Genomic DNA, 23,840 nt, shown 5'->3' with positions numbered 1-23,840 from the left:
TTAATTCTTTACTTTATTAAAATGACAGCTAGAAATACATAATATTCTGAACTTCATGCTAACAAGCTTTAAAGTTTTCGTGAGTACAAATTTACACAAATAAAAAAATATGAAGGACTTATAGACATTCTCTATTATATGGGCCTATGAATAGCAAAATTGTAGCCTATTCAGCTAAGACGAAATCCAAAGTGTTAAACAATTCAATTTATTCTTGTATGAATAAGTCTGTTTTATATCAGTATTTTTCTGACCCTTTGGAATTCTGAAGTGTGTACGTATGGTTCAGAAATAATGTCGCTGCGCACGCGGTACATGAGTTCTTAGAAATTAGACCCGGGGACAGACTGATACGCCACTTCGTCACACTCGTCCTCAGGTCGCCGCTACTCGCTACACGCCCGACTTGGTCTGAGACGCGCAGATATGCTGCTCCGTTACTTTGTCGTGGTCCAGCAAACTGCATCAAGGCAGAGCAGAATTCCAGCTATTCTAACATGGCTGCATCGACTCTGAAAGTCTCTTACAGTTAGAGAGAAAATAATTTATGGTGCTTATATTTTTGTTTATGTTCACTGTGGGAATACCAAGCTTCAGAGTCTGAACACCGTTGCTAAAAGACAATCTCCACTAAGTATGTGAAAATGGCTGGCCAAATGCGTCCCTCTTCGATGTCTTACGCTACCCGATTTAATTTTAAAATCATCCATGCTGTGAAGCCACAAATATCCCAGTTTTAATGAATCTTGTGTTTCAAATACATGTCATACTTGTATATAACTGTCTTTTATATGGATTGAGTAAAATAACAATACCAATGTTAAGCCAGTGAAATTCATAAAAAGATACGAATGATAATTAGATATATAATTGTACTTTAAGTTATAAGAAAATACATATAGAGTAATGTAACTAAAACTGTGGAACTTCGTTGGTTTACGGACCACTGGTTCACAAACTCTTTGCTTTGGATGAATGAATTCACTAATTTTCGTGCAGAACTTTCTGCAACGTTTGCTATCCAAATCTGTGACAGAATCAACTCCCGTAGTTTTTTGGCTACACCCTTTTTTATACCCTTGCCCTTCGTCTTAAAGTGTTTTGTGTAATTACGAGTCTCATCATTGTTGCTTAAAAAGTACAGCTGGATTATTCGTTCCACTTTCTTTTTCTCCGAGTTCTTACTGAAATGATGTTTTCATGACGTAATGTCGGTGGACGATCTCACACAAATACGCTTCAATTCACATATTTTATAATGACGATTTCTAGTATTGCAGAAACTCTTTCATTTATAATGATTGTTGAGTTTTTGGAATTGTCCATCGTATATTTTTCTAAAAACACACAAATTTTTGAAGACCGAGTCTGTCTTTGTATGTATCGTCCTCTGGTGTAAGGAAGGGTTTGGGGCACCTAACCTCAATCACTGGAATGATTGAGGTTAGCTTTTTTTAAAGGCTACGGACTGCATGGCCGGCGTTTCTGCTTATCCCAAACGGTGTTCAAGCCCACCGACCTTTGTCCGAAAAACATTTCCTGGTAAAGATATTCTCATATTTTTCAGTTTGAGAAATGGGAGAGCTTTATCTTTATGCCCCTTGATGGCGTTGTAGTTAGCAGGAAGAACGTAGCCTAGAGTTCGTAAATAATAAGCACCATTATTTAAGAAAACGGGCCTCAGACTTGTTTCTATACGTAAATGAGCTGAACCACCCAGAATGTAAATGTTTAATTTACCAATTGAGACGGATGTGTTTTCTTATATTAGTACAAAGTGATGTAAAGCAATTCTGTGAATTCTTATTTTGTCTAGGATTCCATACGTGGGGATTCTTTAGAAATTCAGTTGATAATAGCCACGTATTCTTGCCTAGACTCACGTTTCAGTTCTATTATTGCAATAATTGTTGTAACGTGATGAACAAATTCTTGTCTTTGAACTTGGTCCTTTCAGGTAGTCTTTTCAAGTTCCTCCCCCTTTTTAAAATTTTTAATGACGCCTTCACAGTTTCTGTTTTTGTTGATAACTCTAAATGGAAATGGCTATTATCTATTTTAAGGAAGTTCCAGAGAGACTGAATAAGCCCACGAAAACCCTGAGAAGGATAGACGATTATCTAGCCGAAATTGAACATCGGCTGCATTAGTTCCCTTTTTTTTTACTGGCCTAGTGATTCCTGAGGGAGTTGAATACCTCCAACACAGCTCCTTGGTGGCACTAACACTGGGTGTTCGCAACATCTTCACTGGATTTAAAAATTTTGCTACCAGATGCAGAGCTACTTGCCCCACCCTTTTTCAGCTTGCGTGGCAATATGTGTAAACTATAGTGCAACACGAGTTTTAAAATGTATGATATTTTGTCGAAATTAGTGCATTGTAACAAAATCAGCAGAGAATTGTTTAGAGTGGATTAACCTGTCATTACATTTATAGCCGGCAGTTGCTGAAAGTGTTACGTCAGCACTAAGACATGCTGGAACATTCGTATTACCACAGCTCTGGTTAAAAGGCGAGGAGAATTCAACGTTGGAGTAAGACATGATCTCACACCCGTATTTGTCGGCTTCCTTAGACGTCGGCTACATGAATATTAAAGCGTAGCTTATCTGCTGATGCTGTTCCTACATGACTGCGTTATTCCTTCTGTTCTTTAATCAAGTTGTAGTTCTATAATGCAGTTCATACATATAAGAATTAGCTAGTGGGAAAGTTAATGTATGAAACGGAAACAGAATTTAATATAACTTCGATGGTCTTTGTGGAAGGAGTGGTTTGAAGGACCGCCTGAAAATGACGAAATTTTGTATCTGATAACATGTTCTCTCATAAGATTACTTTTATCTGGGATGTTGCACCGTATAGTCTCGACGTTTCACAGGTGCTTACAGCCTAATCGTCTTGATGATGGAGGTGGTAACCGCCTCTGAAACGTCGGTAAATCTCTACGAAACTACATGGCGCAACGTCCCAGCAAATTTATCATCAACTTTACGCCGTGTAACGTTTCATGAAGCCGTAAGCACAAGTTAATTGTCTTTGTTATAGTTTGTTTTTGTCAGTTATATAACCCGGGATTTCCCCATGGTACAGTAGAAATAAGACGTTTATCGCTAATTACGCATAACTTTATGATAGCTCGCTTTTCTGAGCTAGGAAGTTAGATCGATGGAAACTATAATTTTCGAAATCAAATATTTATGTTGTGGTCGAAAAGTTTAATTTGTAGTCTCTTCTTTGGATGTATAAATAATAATTTTCCCCAATATGGCAGTCACTAACAGAAATAATTAAGATACACATAATTTCATTTATTTGTTAGAAAAGACAATATGACAGCAAAACCTGCTTAATATCAGACACGAAGAACACCTCCCTTGTAATAATATCGCGATGGAGTAATCTTCATTGGGGAAGACGTTTTGAGGCATTCTGTTCTGTGAGCTGGGACTAACCTTATTGTGTGCAGAGATTAAACTCTCTGATTACATATATTACTTATATGTGTTTGGGGAGAGGGGGCAGAAATGCTCAGTCTGCGGTTTAGGAAAGATATGAAGTGCAATTTTTGTTTGATAGCATGTTACGAAGTAAGATTTCTTATAAAATAAAAAGGCATTTGATTGCCGGGTACAACCTCAATATGGATCACGGTCTAACTGATACGTACTTGTTCGTACTTGTCCAATCACCGCCACATGGATCTTAATTCTGGACGTGTGATCAAACCGCCCCGGGGGGTGGAACTATTCAGATGATGACTCTGTGTTATACGACGTACTTAAAAAATATAAAACTCCCACGACACTTGAAGATATGTATCAGTGGTGAATGTTTCGGTGTGGTTAGAAAAATAAAATTGTGGGAAACGTAAAAGAAAATGTTTGCTACATAAAAAAGCTGTAGAATAATTAGATGCATTTATTAAAGTGTTTGCCAACAGCGAGGAGCCAATGACAGGCAAACGCTGAAATAAAATCAAAATATGATACAAAAAAAATAAGAAAAAAGTTTTTTTTTTATCCTAGGATTGGTTTGCAACCCCATTACGGAGTTTTTCTTGTGAAGATACCACGGTGGTTTCTCCTTACCTTCCGTGGTCAGTCTTCATCCATCAGACTGGAAGAGAAAGTCGCGGACAAACATCCATGCCTTGAGTGGGACTCGAACCCACGGTCCCAGCGGTCAGGCTCACGAGTTCTATGCCTCAGACCGCTAAATAATATGCATAAGCGAAATACAATCTTTGTTAAAGATGGTGATGCTCTTAGAGACTGCATTAATAATAAAGCAAACGCGCATAGGCCCTAGACCCTTCATATAAATTTCCCTACGTTGTCGTACGATTTGAACGATGGTTCTGACATGTAGACAAATTTTAGCAGAAGTTTCCAGTATCTTATTTCATGAAAATACGTTTATCGGTTCTGGAATAGACACACGGTGTAGCTGATAGGAATGTGTTTGCAGGCGTCAAACACTGCCTACATTTAGCGTGCTTATAATAATGAAAAACCTCCACGGTGGTCTAGTGGTCAGAACACTAGCCTTGTAATCCTGGGGTCCCGGTTTCAATTCCCGGTGGTGCTCAGATTTATAACTTGTGTTGGGCAAGGCCGTGATCTAGGTATCACGGAGTTTTCCTCCGGGAGCTCCCCGGTTTCTCCGTGGCATCCCAACAATTACTCCACTCACACACACAGAAGAAGGCAATGGCAAACCACTTCTGGATCATCTGCCAAGAATGTATATATGTATGAGCAGGTCCCTGACAACCTGAAGAGGATGGAAAAATCTTGTTCATGATATATGGACCTGTCGTCAGACAGAACACTAATAATAATAATAATAATAATAATGAAGCGACAATCGATTCACGGACACTGCGATGGCAATGCTGTTTCATCTTGTACTGCGATGTTCACAGCCGCGTGTTTCCTGCTCTCTGTCGGTCGGAACGTTTATTGTCCCGATCTAATACAGCCCATGAACTGTAATACAGTGGCCCCAACGTAACTGCTAGCTTCAGCTACGTCATTGAAAGAGGGGAATGGGAAGTGGGAGAATAAGGTAAAGTGTCCATATTTTAATTCCGAAAAAAATCGACACACTGGCATTACACTAACATGTATTTCATGAACACGTACGCGCTACTTCTAAAGCCTAAACTTAATAATTTGACATCTGATAGATACAAGGAAGAAATGAGTTGTCTCTCCGTGTGTGTCAACGCTTCGAGGTCTTACCCTCCCGCTCACGTGTCTACTTGTAACGTCATATTTGCTCGGAGTTATTTTGCGGTAACTGAATATCAGACATACGTAAACTGTTCTCATCTGGATGTGGTAGTAATTCGTATGTGAATTACATTCGGGTGTTCCCGGTTCGAATACCGGCTATTGACGTGATATTGAGGTAGTCCCAAGTAATGCTGTAATTTTAAAATAAGTTTCGATTATTTTCTTCAGTTTACCTCTAACATTGTTGCGACTACTTAATTCGACGTTACATAACCTCAACAGTTTACAGTTTACAAAATTAACCAAAAAGCTATCTGCCGGTCCCTGAAAAAAAAATACTTTTCTTGATTCTGACGAAATGGACCTGAATTTTCGGAAAATTGGCCCAGTGACTGTTTGGGGAACGTTAAGATTTTTTGACTTCAAGAGTTTTTGCAAGTTTTTAGGAACTATTTTTTGAGCGCCATGTCAGCTCTTCTTTATTAATGGACGCAATTCAGTTATTAGTTATGAAGGATTCTTGTCAAATACGTATTACAATACCAGCATAAATTAGACAACCAGGGCTATCACTTTACACAGCAATTACGAACGTATTGTATGTATTCCGATGCAACTACTCCGGAAAACATCAGAAGTTATCTTCTTACATGTAGAACAATAAAGTTTCGAGATAGATTTCAAGAATGCCAAATCGACAATAAATGTGACTCACTGTAACCTATGCGTGTAGCTTGTAACAAAGCCGCTGTGTAACACTAACTGTATGATGCAGACGTTTAATGATAAACTTAGTCGTAAAATTAATCAAGAAATTCAACTCTTTTATGGAATCCTAAGGTTTATTGCCATATTCATTCAATTCCCACACAGGTATGTCATGATCTGGAAGAATTTATTATTTTCCCCATTGTCTCCAAGTTGAATTTTAATACTATCCTCCTGTTTACACGTAGACATTTTAATTTTTCTATCATAGATGACGCTAATTATGTCATTCCGAATTCGCCGTTCGTTGAAAACATCCTGTATATACCTAATATATTCAGTTTTTTGTTAAATAAAAACAGAAGATATCGCATTAATGTACATTGATAGTCTTTGTTGTGACTGAAAGAATAAATGTCATTCAATCCCATGTATCCATAGCGTGAGAGATGGTCTTTGTGGCACTGAGATCTTGTATATATTTGCATCTTATGCAGATCACTGTGGCCACAAAGCCACGGTTTACTTACCCCATTTCTATGCCTGACAAAGACGGGTAACTTTCCTTCAGACCCTAATCGATAAATGCGGGGATCGACATGACAGCGACCGGAAGCTGATGTGTCGTGCCTACACGTAGCTCAAGAGGTCATTTCTCTTCCCCTTAGGGGTGTCCAGTGTGCCGAGGGGTATCTGCATCTACGAACTATATCATCAAAATTGTAATATGACAAAACTGCGTATGAAAGTGTATTTTATCTCAAATTTCTAATTAATTTTAATTTACACGGAATTTTTACTAAGGAGAATGTTTGAACTATAGAGAATTAAGATTTCTGTCTTCCGGGTTGTTGCTCTGTGTAGTCTGGTCGATGTTTACCAACGTTTCAGAGGTCATACTGCCTCCATCATCAGGGCGATGAAGAGGTTGGTAAACATCGACCAGACTACACAGCGAAACAACCCAGAATACAGAAATCTTCATAATCACCGCTGTGAAAACCTCAAATCTTATATAGAGGATTAGTTGAAAATTGATAAAAATTCCACAAGGAACCTATTACTGGTAGGATAAATAGGGTAATAATTAAATAATTTTATTATTGGCTAATAATCTAAAGAAAAGTTCCTTACGAGGTGAAACGTGTATTAGAATTTTTTTGTTAAAACGTCTAGATGCTGACACCATGATATAATTGATTTTGCAGTACTTTTCGCTCTTCAGGATACATTGTTTTTACTTCTAATTATGCACACCTCGGTCAAGAATAAGAGGCAGTGACCTTAAAAGGCCCTCTTAGTTTCGAATGTTGATTCCTATTCACTAGAAAATGGTTTTAGCGCGCACCAGTGACAGCGCACAATAAACTGTTTCTCCGCAGCACACCGGTCAAATTTTATAGGCCCACCGTGATAAAGTATTTTCGTACTCAATTCGCCCTGAAGGCCGAGCCTGGGAGTGTTACAACTTTACACGAATGAAGACACGAATTTCAACATGTCACAGATAAATTCCGAAGCTGACAAAGAAATTAAAAAAAGTTCTTAATTTTATCTTATATAAGAAATTTCGAAAAGTGTTCTTTTGTTTTGGAATCGAATAATCAAACTGGTTTAGTTTTTCAGTACTAAACAGAACTCTGTGTGTTCTATAAAACTCTTCTTCCGATGAGATTCCAGTAGTCCAATACGAAAATCCGTTGTACTTTATTTAATACGTGGTTCATGATTTGATTTCCAAAGTACAAGACGTAATTTCTGTGTACTCTGATACTTCAGATCAGAATTCGGCACTACAAGATAAAACTCCTGTGTGCTTTGTTTGATACGCGACTTCAGGTTATAATACTGCAGTACAAGACGAACTCTGTTGTGTTCTGTATCCGTTTGACGACTCCACGCTCGCCGTCTGCCCACATTCTTCAAATTCCATACTACAACAGCTAGCAGAGGCCGGCCCTGCTCCAATCTGCCTCCTTGCTCTGCCACAGTGATGTTGCTCTGCTGATTCTGCAGACAGTGGTTTTGGTGGATGTGGTGAGGCTGATCGTCTGTCAGTACGGTCAGCGCGGTCTGAGCCACGGGCCATGATCATTCGTACGCTGGGACCGTGGGTTTGTATCCCGCTGAAGGCATGGATGTTCTGACCGCGTGTTTCTACGTGTTGCGGTGTCCTCTTGTCTTTTGGCTGATCACTCGTCCAGTCAGTCTTACCAAATATCGAAATACCCTAAGAAACCTCCTATATGTGAGGAGTCCATGGTCCTTCAAGGACTGTAGAGCCATGCAGAGGGGTATAGATAATAAGTATTAAGAAAGTAACCAATAATTGACTAACTAACTACCAACAAAGTCGTATTATATAGCTCAGTGGTTTAAGAACACTAGCAGAAGACATCACTGCTAGACGCCATCCTGGGCAAGTTCATCTAATTTATATTTCGTGAACATTCTTTCTGGTTTAAAATTATTTTCCGATATTTTCCTCAGTATTCCATGTAGATTCCTCGCTTTGAAGGCTTATGCCAATTTTACGGTAATAACGTGAGTATTCGTAATAAATAATAATAATACTTATAATTACTTTTCCAAGAGCCGTTTATTTTAAATAAAACAATATCTTTGTTATGAAATATTACATAAATGGAAATAATGAACTAGCATTAATAAACTTTGATTAAGAAAAAATTTCACCAATGTGGCAATGCCCCAAATTTCGGTCGCATTTAGCCCGAGAGAGGATTTAATGCAGACACATTGACCTTTTAAGACCTAGGAACACAATCAAGAAAGTCGCACAAGATATATGGCTTGTCGTTGCTTGGGGACTCCTAATCTTTGAATATTATTTTTCGCCAAATATCTGAAATAGCATGACAAAGCTTAGTTTAAAGGAGAAAATTTTTTGTGATGAGTGGACCCAGATTTATGTCAATGGCATGCTTGTGAGTCTGTTTATTCAAATGCAGCTCCAAAAAACTTACAGGTATTAATTGTTGGTTGCTAGCATTATCATCGTGATGCAATAATTCAAGAGAAATTAGTAAAAGAATAAGTTAACTAGCTCCGTGGAGCAGAATTTTCTTGGTCACTTATCTGATCTAGAAATTTTCCGCCTTTCTCTCAACCCGAAGACTCAGTAATAAGTTCACATGAACCTGTCACTGGACCTGATAGAAGACGACACAATATAAACCGTCGTCACTCGGAAACGGTGGAGTGTCTGCTTACATTTTCTACTTTAAATTATTTCCTCAGGAACTCCCTAAGGATTGTATCAGAGCTTTGAATCACTCTGTATGCCACTTAGTACTTAATTTTCTCTGGGTATACATTTAGACCAATCTCTCTACCACTAGTTTAAAGTGAGTTAATTTTTATTGATACAATTGAAGCACGCTAAAGTATTCTAAATGACAGTCGTGTATGTTTTATTCTTTTAATATTGAAATAGCGAATAATATAGCTAGTCTATCACTTGATAAATTCAGCTTCATATACGTTCGAAAATGTTGTAACAGTTTGGTTGGTAAATCCTGAATTTAAAAATAAATGGAGGATTTGCAAAGTATGAAATATTTTAGTAGTTGAATGGAACTCAATAATCGTGGTTGAAAATTGCGTATTTAAAACGGAGAAACTAATTGTGTTTTGATATGAGATTTCGGCTGCAGTTTGTTACGAATTTTCTTGGAGGAGAAGCTCAACGTATCGTAGGATGTGTTTAGTTGGCAAGGGCCAAGACTGAGGTATCCAGCGGACAGGTTTTAACATTTCTCATGGTGACCGCTCTGAAGGACCGTGTTCTACAGTCATAGTCCCTTTTCACTTGCTACAGCAAGAAGGCGCTACGTTTTCTGCTGGCACAGATTCTGTCTTGGTCAGTGATGGCGACCATTTGGCAGCGACTGGTATTTCTGTTTTAATATTTCTGCAAATATTCTTACTGTTGAAGATTTCTGTCTTCTGGGTTGTTGCGCCGTGTAGTCTGGTCGATGTTTACCAACGTTTCAGAGGTCGTACTGCCTCCGTCATCAGGGCGATGAATTCATCGCCCTGATGACAGCTCAACAACCCAGAAAACAGAAATCTTCATACTCACCGCTGTGAAAACCTCAAATCATACATTCTTATTGTTCTGAGAAATTTTGGTTGTTGTGTGTAATTATTTTCGTTTGTGAATTACATACATTCAGATGAATTTTTCGAGCAAAATTAACTGTGTTTAAATCCGAAACTGCAGATCCTTAGTTAATTTACCAGGGGGTCACTGAAGCAACGAGGTAAGCGGGCACAATTTCTTACTAGTAAGTTTTGGAGTGAACTGACACCAGGTTACGAGGGGGTTCGTTATCTACGCCCTCAGTTCAAGCCATATGTGATGTTATGAATTGGAAAGAATGTAGATGGAAGTGATCATAGCCAAATTTAACGCATTTGTCTGGAAATACTGAGAAAAATCACGAAAAAAAAGTCCCCCGGCCAAGATATGAAGCTTAGATTTCCCAAATACGGATCAGGAGTGCTAACCACTCGACCACGACGTTCGTAGGAGTGTGTGGGAGTGGTTGTAACATTCTATGCATTCCTAGCCTTGGTATTGTATTCGGGTTACTGGTTAGCATCAGGCACCTGTCACTTCTCGAGAAAATCGCTGACGGTACAAGTAGGTTGGGCCAGCCTGATAGATACTTTTAACTCAGCAGCTAAGAGAAATATTTTTGTACCTATCTGGAATCGAACTTCGCTTATGAAAACTACAAAACCACTAGCCAGGATAGGCTGTCATTGAGCGAAGAACTGAACTCGAGGCCTCTGAAAAAATAAACAGAATCTCTATTATAATGTATGTTGAAGGTTGTGTAGGATTTGAGGTTTTCACAGCAGTGAGTACGAATTCTGGTCGACGTTTACCAACGTTTCAGAGGTCCTTGCTGCCTCCATAATCAGGGCGATGACCTCTGTAACTCTGGTAAACTTCTGCCAAACTACACGGCGCTACAACCCGATAGACAGCCATCTGTGTTGAGGGTTTATCGTCTTTATCACAAAAGTCTACAATTAGGCTATTCTGAGCCACGTTAGTTGATATTACATCCTTCTTAATTAATTTTTGTAATATATATATATATATATATATGCGAACTGAATGAATAGTTATTTGGAAGAACTTCGTGCTTCAAGGACTTAAAAAGTGATGATAACATGATAATAATATTAATTTTTATGAAAATATGTTGTGACGATGTTGATTAGATATATGAGATTCTAGGCAGCGTGTATGAAGGTGGCTGTATTCTGTACAAGATTTAACTGGCTCAGAATCGTATCCAGCTGAAGGTGCTGGACCTAATTTTGGCATCTGATGCCAACGTCTGTTTGACCCTGCAGCTTTCAAGCGCTAACACGCCTGATATTTGGTTCCGAAGTACGTGGGTGCTATTGCTGGAGCCTTCAATCGCCTTTTCCAGTAACTGCTGGAGATAGTCGGAAGATAAAATGGCCCACAAACGCTTTACATTTCGATTCATTATACACAAGGATCTTCTGATTTTATTTGACACCCTCAGTCTGTCGGTGTTGACGCTATTTATGGGGTATCTTTTACTAGCGCGTCATGGTATTTGCCCACGCGGCGTCTGACCTGAAATAAAATGTTGTCATGTAATTATTAGAACTGAGTGGTTTTCTTCAGATGACAAGTAGCTTAATTTCGTGTCTGTCTTTTGTTACAGTGATTGGTCCGAATATTATTCCAAGTGTCTCCAGCTGTTTGCAGCCAATACTGACACAGGTAAGGTAATCAAATGTACGCTGTTAATTTTGCACATGAGACTAGCTTTACAACCAATGTCCTGCGTTTACCATCATGCCGTCCGCCTGTAGGTTATTTTACAAACTTGTGAGGATATCTTTTACGTTGTTATTCCAAACTCTTTGCAAGCGTGATTGTAAATGCTGTCGATATTGGATTAAATTAGTTTATTAAACCAGTAATTACACACACTGACAAGGCAGAGAGTGTAATTTTTTTTTGGGTGGGGGAGGCTACTTGACAATGAACTGTGAAGCAAAATTCTGAACAATATTTACCACAGCAATAAACATTCATTGACCGTATTAATGACAGTATCGATTATCAGGGACGCTTCCGTACTTTGTAGATTTACCAAATGCCTGTTGTTTTTCTTTTGTTGTTGTTGCGGTGTTTTGAGACTTGTCTCAGTGGAACTGCGGTTGTTAAATGGCGTATTGTTCATCCCTCAAGTGACAAGACATGAATATGAAGTTGCGGTACAATGATACTGACAGGGGAAAATGTAAGGACTCGGAGATAAATCTGTCACAGTGCCACTTTGTTCAATACAAATCCCACTGGACTACTCGCCGTGAGAAATTGACGAGTAACCGCCCGAACCAAGACTGCTGTAAGAACTACAGCCTAATCCAGCACAGGTTTATGTTCACCCCGCAGATGTCGAGAATGAGACGTAACGATAGTTGAAAGTTCGCCTTGGCGTACTATGGAGAACAACGCAAAATTTTATTTTTCTTTCTGTAAAGAGGCTGGCATGGAAATATACAGATGAACGTAATACGAAAATGAAGTAAATTACAGTTGTAACCATTAATGAAACTTACTTTAATTATAACAATTATCGTGGCTTATCTTTGTCAAACAAGTTTTACATGTCGTTTTGATAATATACTGGGGGATACTGGGAACGACCCGTTCTTCAAGTGCCTGAGCACTGCGGGTCCCAACTTTACGTTGGCTTAGATCTAAGACATTCGGTAGGACTCCTTTCACGAGGGATCGGCCCGTCGCAAGGCCTCTACCTGTAAACAGGACAGCACAACAGAGACATCCATGGCTTGAGTGGGATTCGAACCCACGGTCCCAGCGACCAAGCGGCACAAGGCCCACGCATCAGACCGCGCGGCCACTGCGGACCCCTTTTTTGATAATATTCAGTCAATAATTCAAATGTGCAGGTTTTGAAACCGGAAGGAAAAATAAATGAAAAGCAACATCGAATTATGTTCCGTTAAGGCGCAAATGTTTTTTTCAGCCATAATATGTACTTTATTAGATAGCCTATTTACAGCATTCAGAAGTATTTCAAGGAACCTACCAGCTAATGACCTCAATGAACTATATACTGAAGGCAATGCACTACATTCTAATGCGATAAGCCGTTTTTGAAAAAAAAGTCGATGAAGATCGTTTTCAGCTTCAAGTGAAATATGGGTTATGTGTCTTATCGATAAAAACGTAATTCGCCCAAAAAATATTAATGTAGACCCTCTTGAACCCAGTACTAAATTTCGTCGTATTCCTTCGAGTAGATCCGAAGACGAAACATGCTTTCTTGCAAAAAGTTATTTATTTATTTTGCACAAAATATTCGTTTTCTCTCAGAAGTTTCAGTTTAGACGTATAAAACACTTTCGCCCGTTCCTTTCACGGTTGTGCAACAAGTCTTTTAGTACGAGGAAATAGCATATATTACAAGTACCGTGGCATGAAAACGAAGTGACACACATAAAGAGACTTGAATTTAGGTCGGAATGAAAAAGAATATCTCTTATGGCAGGTCCAACCATAACTTCTTCATGTTTACGGAAATCGGCTACATAATATTTCAGAAACAGAAAATATTCCATTAATTAAAGTATGGAAAGTGTGCTGTGTGTTTGTACCGTATCTGACATTCCTCATTGCCATTACGGAAGCCGACTCTCATCAGTTACCGAGGCGACTCCTATAATTCCGTCAACACTAAAAAAACATATTGATTTTTTGCTCAAAGTCCATAAGTCTTTGGTTGTGTGTCCCCCAAGTCCATTAAGAGCAATTTTAACCAATTAATGTTAGGTCTGTTATACACTTACACTGTGCCTTAAACGGAATTTGTACCACATATGGGTTCGTCTGTGGCACTTAGTTCCGTATCCTAGGGCTAAAAGCCGACTTTTAAATAACAACCTTTCTTATATGACATTGCTTTTAGGAGTACAGAGGACGAGGGTTTAGAAAGGCAGCAACAAATGTTTTTATTGGGTTTCAACCCTCATTCCCTTTTGGAAACCTCTGGAACAGGGAGAATTTTCCATTGACATATTTACAGCTCCTCACTCAAAAAAGGCCATTAACTGCCACCTTAGTGGAAGTTATATATTCCTCATCTGTCTTTACGAACAGAAGAAAGATCTTGTATTTTGGATAACTTTTATAGCTTGGGAGTACTTCTATGGGAACCAGACTCTCCGATTAGAGAGGACTTACCATCATTGTGGTATTCAGTGAAGCAACTTCTCAGACTAGTGGCTGCAAATTTACACGTTTCCTGTGACTCATTTCATATGATCATATTTGGGCAGGATGGCCTAGCCAACTTCCATTGTCTATGAATTTAAACTTGTTCTTTGAAATAAATAAGTAGTGTGTTGAAATATATAAGAAAAGTATTATTCATGATTTGAGGTTTTCACAGCAGTGAATATGAAGATTTCTGTCTTCTGGGTTGTTGCGCTGTGTAGTATGGTCGATGTTTACCAACGTTTCAGAGGTCATACTGCCTCCATCATCAGGGCGATGAGTATGAAGATTTCTGTCTTCTGGGTTGTTGCGCTGTGTATTCTGGTCGATATTTACCAACGTTTCAGAGGTCATACTGCCTCCGTCATCAGAGTATGAAGATTTCTGTCTTCTGGGTTGTTGCGCTGTGTAGTCTGGTCGATGTCCACCAACGTTTCAGAGGTCATACTGCCTCCATCATCAGGGCGATGAGTATGAAGATTTCTGTCTTCTGGGTTGTTGCGCTGTGTAGTATGGTCGATGTTTACCAACGTTTCAGAGGTCATACTGCCTCCATCATCAGGGCGATGAGTATGAAGATTTCAGTCTTCTGGGTTGTTGCGCTGTGTAGTCTGGTCGATGTTAACCAACGTTTCAGAGGTCATACTGCCTCCATCATCAGGGCGATGAGTATGAAGATTTCTGGGTTGTTGCGCTGTGTAGTCTGGTCGATGTCCACCAAAGTTTCAGAGGTCATACTGCCACCGTCATCAGGGCGATGAACATTCATCTCCCTGATGACAACCCAGAAGACAGAAAACTTCAAAAGTATTATACTGGAACGTTGTTTTAAAATGAACTACTAGCCCAGATTACCTACCAAATCTTCATTCACAACCACCATGCTGTTTAGACACGCTTTATAATTAATACTGCCAGCAAAGTGTCACAATTGAACAAACAAACAAAGCCCGAAGTGTAGTTATCCTTCGGGCTTTGTTTGTTTGTTCAATTGTGACACTTTGCTGGCAGTATTAAATATAAAGCGTGTCTAAACTGCATGGTGGTTGTGAATGAATATTTGGTAGGTAATCTGAGCTCGTAGCTCATTTTAAGACAGTGTTCCAGTATTTTGATGAAGTGAAAAACTGAAGAAGAAAAAAACACTCTCACGCCAAGATTCCAGCCGGATGCATCTAAAATTCACGTTCGTCGTGTCAGTTGGTTCGATTCCGGGCCGTGTTCTTATTGTGTTCAATGATTGTGCTGGGTTTTGTATAGTTCGGCCGACTGTTCAAACTTGTTAGTGCACAGAGACGTGAAAGACGTGTTCACGATTCCAATGGCCTTACATATTCCCCGTGTTCTTTCCCTGACACTTTACAGACCTGATGTCACCGTGAGACCGAAAATCCTGCCGCATTCTCGCTTCGGATTGAATGGGTTCTGTAAACACTGTGTCAGTTGCTTTGTGCAGGTCTTGACGTGGCAGTGTTTGACAGCGCGTTGGTTTAAGTAATTGACGGCTGTTTCACTTCGTGGTATTTCTTCTCTTTCATAGTCTAATGGCGCGTATGTTGGATAAAGTGAACTTAGCTTATTCACAGCAGAACCTTGTGGAGGCGAGTAGTCAGCTTAACGCCTCGGCCGCTTTAGCGCTGAGAAAAAATGCCCCCCCCCCCCCCCCGACAATGAGACTGCAGCGAATATAAAACTCGCCAATTCTTTACAGGAATCGACTGATGACTTAGCTATTTCGTGTTCTGTGAAAGTTATTTTTCGAATATATGCTTCAAAGAGACCGATTATTTTAATTGTTATCAAAGTTATCAAGATATGAAACGATTATTATATTTTTTTTCTGAAATTAATTTATTTTAATACATTTCTCAAGAACTTAAATTATTTGCTCTCCAAAATATTTTTCTTGTTTCAAGACTTTATTCTTTCTGTTTTTATCACACTTTCTTCAGATCTGGATATTTTGTTCACACCTAATGGTTCTATTTATCAATTTTTTTTTACTTATCTCTTTTCTTAGTATCTCCTATTCTGTTTCCTTTTTCTTTTCATCTTCGTGTGACAATTATCATGAGATTTTTTTTCTCGCCTTCTCGCTAATCGCATATATGCTGGCGTAGTTTTAGTAGGGCAGTGGATGGTATAACGAACAGAGAAATGTACATTTCAGATCTCACTACATTTGTACCGGTGGACTTACTCACCACGTCATAGTGGCGGGAAATGTAACGCATCAACTGCGTTTCTTATAGCCTATTCGATTACAGACTTTCAACACAAGGGCATTGTACAGGCAGTTATGCGCAACATGCATTGGGTAAAATCACGGGAACATGAGTCGGGCTTCGATCTTAGGTCGTTCAAACATTAGACACGCTATTGTGGCGCGGAATGTCTTCCACGTGAAGTGCCTGAAGTGACTCAATTTTTCAGCCTTTCCCACACTCTTTTACCCCTTGAAGTAAAATTACGAAACGAGAAATCACGAGCACCTGTTCGTTATATGAAGTAAATTGGTCCCGTTTAATTGTACGATAGATCGTGGAATCTGCTAGGCTATTTTGAATTTTCTCAAATTGATTATGAAAATTGTAGGTACAATGCCAGATCGTATTTGGTTTGTTGTCATTGGTTCACCATTAGCTTTACTCAGTGCGTTGTTCCTAAGGATTAGTTTACATTCTGTTTTTGCATTATTTATTATTTTTCTATGAGTGTTTTCGTTTGTTACTACAAAGACTGTGTGTTATTTTAAAAAAATGTTGAATTTTTTAACCTCATATTCTGCAACGCTATTGTCTAACCATCTTATGAACTTCTCACACCCTTTTCTGCTATAAGTAGGTCCATATTGCGCCATGCACGGAGTTGGAATAAAATATGACTTTACAGAAAATAAATAAAAGAAGACACGCGCATGAATAACTGTCAAATGAGCGAGACGGTCATACACACGACTCTCCTCCACACGCGAAACAAGTGGAGGTTTTGTGGCATGAGAGATTACAACATGGTGGCCTTGCGAACTTCGGATTTAGCAGTAACACTGATGTGGTTAAAATGCAGATCCTGAAATGCTTTTGTTAACCAATAGTCTGTATCTAATGGTTGGTAACATGATCTTGCGAAACACAGTTTTCTAATCAGTTTCAGAGAAAGCAGTTTTATAACATCTAAAACCAAATTCGCTGTTGGGCAAAGTTCACAGACAGATTACACTTCTGAACAATTTATCTATGATTAATTAGAATATTATTTTCCATTCGTCTTCTCTGTCTTCCAAAGTAAATGGCTTCCATGAGGGTTTTTTACCAAAATTTTGTACTCGTTTTCATTTTCCCCATCCAATCAGAGTGGCTACCTAAGTATCCAATTTCATGTAATACCGTCCATCTTTACAAGCTCAGCTGGTCAAGAAATTTCTCGCCTTTTATGGAACCCACGTGTTTGCAAGAGCTCCTGGTTCCCATTCAGAACCACATAAACTCTGAACATTATTTAACATGGTAATTCTTTATTATCAATTCTAATATTATTCTGACATCTACACCTAGGTCTCGTAATTGGTGTCTCTCTTTCAGGTTTTCCGAGGCAAATTATGTATGTATCATCTCCCCCATACGTGATACGTACCCTGGCTATATTATCCTTTTTTATTTAATTAGCCCGATAATATGTGGTGGAGTACAAAGTATGTAGCTCCTCATTCTTTAACATTTTTCCAGTTATTTACGAGAATAATAGTTTTTACTTCATATATAGGCCTATACACAAACACGATTTTTTGAATACGAATTTGAAATAGCTGAATACTTCAAAACAAAAGACCTGTGTGCTAAACCAATATTTGGTGCCACAAAGCGATAAACGTATGGGTTCCATAAAAGGCTGGATATTTATTGACTTCCTGAGCGAGTGTTAGTTTCTGAAAAAGGACCTTGCGTCATGGAGTTAATTACATATTTGACTTACAACAACGCCATAAGCAGTAAAATTAGCCACTACACTTCTTCGACTTCGTCAAATGGATCACATCAGATGAACTCATCTTGATACCAAATTTCATAAAATTGCTAATTTCGTTTGATAATTAAATAATGGCTCAAGACAAAATTGTCTATTACAATTTTACTAGTAACTGAAATCTTGATAGATACCGTCTTAATGTGTCAGCGTTCAGCATGGATATGGATGCTAAAGTTTACACCCATTGATGTGATGCAAAATTACACGCTATTTCAGACTTGACTTGAGATGCCAATGGCGTTCACGTAACTTCCTGAAAATCGCTCTGTATGACGTAATTCATTACTTTCATTCAACAAGCCAATTAACAGGTGGTCTTTGGTGGTTAAGAGATGCCCCCTCTATTCATGGAACTCATGTATTTATTACAGCAAATCCAGTCCACACCATCGTACAAGACGAGCGTAGTAAACTGGTAGCCGTTAGGCCGCATTCGGCATAAGATCATTTGTGTGTGAACAAGACCGCGAATTTATTAGTTAATTTGTTTCTAGTAAATATAAGCCGACTTATTTTATTTTCTAAGAAGAATTTAAAAATTATCGTAATTTATATATTATTTTATGCTTTACGTACAAATGCCACGCGGGTAAAAATAATTGTTAGATACATGCTATGGCATGACGAAATTTAAATTAATATGTAACTACATAGTAATTTGTGAAAATTTAAATAACATTTATATTTGAGCATGTACTGTGGCAATATGCCATTTAGGAATGAGTACTGTTAATGACAAAAAAAATTGGCTATTAGGTTTTAAAAAAATTACTTGTATCCTACGGAAAAAAACTATTCTTTAATCTACACGTTTGTAGGAAAACGAAACTTTACAGAAATACAATATTTTACTTATTTCTAAAGCGAATGGATAACTATTTTTTCCGACTTTATTCGATTATTAGAACCTCGTTGGTTCGCGTATACAGCGCCACGAGATTTGTGAAATGGTACGGAACGTGAGCGATTCCTAGCACTTCGGTGTCTAAGGACAAATATAATCACAAATTTCCATCCAAAAACACAGATCGCTTTAGTGTGTTGGTTTCCTGAATATCTTTTATTAAGTCGGTACCCTTTTTCAGCCATGGCCGGAGAAAATTTACCCGAAATCTTGACGTATCGTCCTCGACCAGTTCTTCAACTATGTCGCTACAGTCCCCTCCTGGTTCATCATTCTCATAATTTTTCCGCATCAAATTCGATATTTGATGAGTTTTCGTAAATAACAAGCTAACAAACAAGTCAGCCGCTGTGCCATTTGAATACGCAAGAAATCAGGCTGTGGTCGGACGATGTCACCGTGGGACCGAACAGCGTTAGTTGAGGCGATGTCGAAGTCTGTCACGTCCCCAGGTGACAGTTTCAGCGGAACTCGTGGGTTATTCAATGTTCGTTCGTCTTCGTACGTGGCTCGAGTTCATATCCTGTCAGACTGGCGATCAACATGCAACACGCGTGTCAAGGAATGCGTGTAGAAATCGTGTTTTAATTATAATTTCGATAACCGTGTTGTAAAATATCCTTTGTAATATATTTTAAACTCTATAGTGTAATTTATACGTCTTGTAACGATAATTTTGTGATTCAGATGATGAAAACAGTATTTAACGCCATTCCGCTTGAGGTCGCTGACTGTACTTTGCCGTTATACTGGCTTACCGTCACAGGCAAGAGCATGACAAATGACTTCCGACACAACCATGTTATTGATTACTTTTACATTGTCGTTCTCTTGTTTAATATTGATCTAATCGGATATTTAGGGGGAGGGGGGTTTCTGAAACACAGGAAACTTGTCTTTGAAAGTCCTGCATAGTTTTTTCACATAACTTCATAATTTCCTTAAAGGAAGATTTTAACCATACAAACCACACACCAGTCGTGTTTCTCTCATCATTGTAAGTTCCATGTTTGTGAAATCCTTCCTTAAATATGAACAAAGTGTCAGATACGACCATCATACATTAATTCACCACACACCATTACCACGTTTATGTTCACATTTGTTTTACAATTACTTATTTTTATTTAGTGTAGTGACTGTCAATCGATTACTAATATCGATCCAATTATTAATATGCTGATTGTTTTATTTTAATCTGCTAGTGGAGAAGACGCACTAACAAAATAAAAAACAAACAGAAGGAAAGAGTAAAAGCAGAGAAAGAGGGAGAGATGAGAACGGGACGTAAAGAAAGATTAAAAGAAAAGGAAGACTGATCAAATGATAAAGAAGGAACAAATAAAGTAATAAAGAAGAAAAATTTGGATAAAATTAACTGTGTGGGTCTACTCTCAATGAGATTACTTACGGCCCAACCTAGCAAGCAGACAGAATTTTTGTTGCGTATTAGACAGGAAACTCGTGCTAAGATTGGAATGAATCTCGGTTTGTCATCGGACTCTACCTCATTATGAGGTCAGAGATGAATAATTTGGGTAAACTGCTGTTAAGTTTCAGCTGATTATATGTCAGATGAAATGTGTCCTGTGCATACTTTTATTCTTCAATGGACTGAATGAAAGTAGCTATTTATTCAAAACTTTATTACGGAGTGTATGACTATTTTAGTCACATATCTTATGATGTCTCTGAATGACAACAAGATTCATACGGATTGCCCAATGATTGTCGGAACACGCAGTAACATTTCTGATCCTATCACTTGCGAAGCCCTTCGTATCCGGAAAGAAAATCTCCATAGTATTTTGGGTGAATGTTCGGTCACTTCAAAAACAAAAGCCATTCGTTTCTTTCTACAATTTTTAATCCAATACGTATTTCTAAATACTTTCAGCATGATTCAGAATGTTATTATCCTATTCTTACGACAATGCCTCAAACATCCTAGTGACATCTTAGTGTAAAGTTTCGTAATTAGAACTGTGTGTGCGTTTATTTTCTCCTAAACTGATTCCACATGTCTCGTCCATCTAAACCTCGTTTTAATAATAGGAAATTATATCAGTTATGTAATAATTCGGAGCCGGCGCAGTGGCCACTCGGTCTGAGGCGTGGTCCTCGTGCGCATGATCGCTACGACCGTGGGTTCGAGTCCCACTCAAGACATGGATGTTTGTCCGCGTCTCCTCTTCCAGTCTGGTGGGAAAAGACTGGCCACGGAAGGCAAGGCGAAACCACCGTGGTACTTTCGCAAGAAAACCTCGAAAGGGGTCACAACGGTCAAGCTGACCATAGAGATAAAAAAAAAATAATTCGGAACTTAATTTCCTTGTTACTACGTCTCAGAGGTCCAAATATAGCCCTCGCCGAATTGATTCGAAACAACCTAGAAGTCACTAATTAGATGAAAACTTAATGCATTGCACCGACCGTGACTGAGACTCGGTTATTCGAGAAAATTAGTTAGATGTGTCACCGTCTGAGTTAATCTGCTTGGTATCAGGTATCACATTTGAAGTAACTGTGTCCTTGTAACATCATTTCAAAACCTTCGTCATATGGGCAACCTAACCATTGACATCGAAGGTCACAGTAGGGCATGGTCCACTGATTGGGAACACTGGACCAGTTGCTTGAACTCAGACTCCTCCCAGCTTGCTTATTCGTTTGGTCTGCGCATTTATTTTAGCAGGAATTCCATCAACTAAAAGTATTTCTATAAGAATTTGAAACCAATTAACATAGCATCGGAACGAATGTCTCCTGGTTTTTGAACGTACTTCAGCAGTCCATTAAGGCTGTCAGCTTCCACTGCTACCAGACGTCGGTTACATTTGGACACTTACAATCCGTTGGGCAAAAGTTCTGGAACTTCATTTTTTTTCCCTCTGAAGTGAAACAAAGTTCCTGTTACTTCATGAAATCACCTTCTAGCTTACACACGGCCAAAACCGTACATCAGTTTCAAATTCCGTCATCCGATACATGAAGAACGACAAGTTTGCATAAGGAGATATCGGTTGTGGTCTTCTGGGTTGCGAGGTCGTGTAATTGATTAACAGCGTTTTGGAGGAACGTATCGCCTTAATCATCAGGGTTTAGTATATTCATCAGGTGATGAAGGGATCCATAGTTTGTTTCCTAACAGCGTGTTAAGTTTCTGATACTGTGCATGATAATATAATTCTCAATATTCCTCATTAATTAAAATCATAAGCATAATGTCATTTTTAACACCAGCCACTCCCTCCAATTTCTCCCCGTCCCATGATCTTTTTCCGGAAAAATTTGGAATATGAAAAAAAAAAATCGTTTTGTTGCTTGAACAAATAGTTAAGAAGAATTTTTCACAAAGAACATCTGACACCTTCTCTTCTTTACGTTCAGTATTACTGACGTGAGGCTAACAGGAACTATAAATATATAATTATGCAATTATTGATCTTTGTATGTGCTTGGCTTATATTAATTTAAATTTGATCACACTGAACCTCGGTGTTTGGAACTATCGCCGTGTTTACAATAGTTGACACAAATAAAATACTTTCTTAACAATGTTTGAGTATATGATTTATACTCACAAGAATTTCGTATGGCTATCTCCAATTCTTCATTAATTATCGCTATCAGACCGAAAGATAAGTGAAGATTTCGCAAGACCACCATGTTATTTTAACATTCTTAAAACAGATTATATTCCTAAGAGTTCCAAATTTTGAAGCTGTGTTACCACATAACATTTTCGGATCTTACATTAGGTGGCTAGTGGAACTTCCATCTTTTAAGTCGTAATTGATGTCATTTTGGTATTATAGAACAAGAGACACGTGACTGCTATATAGTTCGCTGTATTTTTTTAATGGTAATGTTTTAAGTCAGTTCAGCTGTTGTTATTCGTGGAAACAGAGTAACTATATTAAACGGAATAAACTCTTTTCTGTCATAAATGACAGTGTCGGATTTGACTAGTCCGTTTTGTCTAAAGAACAATTTTTTTAACGCCAACAAAATCTCTCAATGTGTTTTTCCGAACTTCTGTCCTCAATATTTATGTTTCAGTAGAAACGGACAGACGGCCAGATAACGCATTTAAGATCATTCGAAATATAGTTGGTTTCTTAGGGGTTCCGAAGGAAATCTGCAACTCCTTGAACTTCACGTGTTCTGTTTGTCTGGCCACAACGTAACTCTGTCACACCTGTCAGTGCAGTAGACAGATTCCACAAAACTTTGTATGAACAGCATGTCATTGGAAAACAATTCGTCTGGGCATTTCAGCTGTCAGGAATACCAACATGGTGATCTTACGATCTTTTGAAGTGGAAAAGAGAAAGATAAAGCAGATGAAATTTCAGGTTCTCACGGCCACGAGTATGAAGATGGTTGTCTTTTAGAATGTCGTAGTAGTGCCTGTGGTATATATGCAAATGTGCAGACAACCAAGTTCCATGTCAGTTATTAAGCCAAACGCCCTTGGCTTCCTGCAAAGCGTTAAAAATCACAAAATCTTCGAAAGGGATATGGTTTTTGATTTGAATTCGCCGCCAGACTCATTTCCTTACAATGTATCAAACTTGAAATCCTTCGGAATCCTGAAATGTATTACACCAGCAGTAAGTCTTTGTGGAGGTAT

At 38.5% G+C, this 23,840-nt stretch overlaps 1 protein-coding gene across 2 annotated transcripts in view; it reads left to right on the top strand.

Annotated features, from left to right (window-relative positions):
* Positions 1 to 23,840, top strand: part of fj (four-jointed box kinase) — a 220,090-nt gene that overhangs the window by 180,952 nt on the left and 15,298 nt on the right. For both annotated transcript variants that reach the window (XM_087345084.1, XM_087345083.1), the window contains exon 3: positions 11,687 to 11,745. The gene's annotated coding sequence lies outside the window, so the exon portion shown is untranslated. The remainder of the gene's footprint in view (positions 1 to 11,686; positions 11,746 to 23,840) is intronic.

Source organism: Zootermopsis nevadensis, unplaced genomic scaffold (assembly GCF_977971745.1).
Source record: "Zootermopsis nevadensis isolate Lab colony 2312 unplaced genomic scaffold, Znev_1.0 Znev_ptg000008l, whole genome shotgun sequence".
NCBI classification, from domain to species: domain Eukaryota; kingdom Metazoa; phylum Arthropoda; class Insecta; order Blattodea; family Termopsidae; genus Zootermopsis; species Zootermopsis nevadensis.
Note: the sequence above shows the minus strand (reverse complement) of the source record. Positions and strands in the feature narration are given on the sequence as shown.